General features: G+C 35.4%; 1 protein-coding gene across 1 annotated transcript in view; it reads right to left on the reverse strand.

Annotated features, from left to right (window-relative positions):
• The window catches only part of LOC103524002 (solute carrier family 35 member F6-like), a 10,818-nt gene extending 10,039 nt beyond the window's left edge, over positions 1-779 (reverse strand). Inside the window, exon 1 of the mRNA XM_008489008.3 lies at positions 728-779. The gene's annotated coding sequence lies outside the window, so the exon portion shown is untranslated. The remainder of the gene's footprint in view (positions 1-727) is intronic.
• Between the last annotated feature and the right edge of the window lie 6 nt (positions 780-785).

Genomic DNA, 785 nt, shown 5'->3' on the forward strand with positions numbered 1-785 from the left:
ACTTTTTTTTGTGGTGACGCACTTTTTTGTTTATTTTCAAGTTTTCAACGAGTTTTATAAAAATATAAAGCTATAACATTAAGGTTGGGCTAGTAAAAGATCCAAATTTTTTGAAATGATAAAAATTGAGTTTTTTTTATCCACCAATCCACCAGTGTTACATCAACCGGTGGACTCTAGCCGGTGCAGCGGTTGTGAATCTTATTTTGAAAAAAACTTCTGCATTGTACTTAACTAGTATTTATTTAGACTCTTTATTGGTTATAATTCAATGTACCCAAATACAAGAAATTACAAACGAAGGGCGAAATTATTGACTGAGGCAATCTCTACCATTTAACCCTGAATTGTGTAGAACTCAGGTTTCCCCTTGGTTTAATTAAAAAAATAAAAATAAAAAATAACAACAGGTATTGGTATATTTGGTAATAAAATAGATGAGTTTTTAATTGCCGTTTTCATTTGGTAGCAATGAAACAACACTGCTAATGTAGACTCCATTGTTCTGTGTCGTAGCATGCCCATCCCGTAGTATGCACATCAGATGGGCGAGAAGAGATACAATACCTCCCAATTAAGTGCTGGGTCAACACGAGTAGGTACCTACACCAGAAAGTACGAGTACATACAATTTTTTGTTGATTCTGGGAATCAAACTCGGAACCTTTTGCAAGGCAATCAAGCGGGTTACCACTAGGCCAACCATAAAATTATATTAATGACTTACCCAGCACAGAGAATATCAGCAGATGATTATTAGACAGCTGCACGAAAGCATCCGGGAA

Source organism: Diaphorina citri, unplaced genomic scaffold (assembly GCF_000475195.1).
Source record: "Diaphorina citri unplaced genomic scaffold, Diaci psyllid genome assembly version 1.1 scaffold73670, whole genome shotgun sequence".
In the NCBI taxonomy this organism is placed as follows: Eukaryota; Metazoa; Arthropoda; class Insecta; order Hemiptera; family Psyllidae; genus Diaphorina; species Diaphorina citri.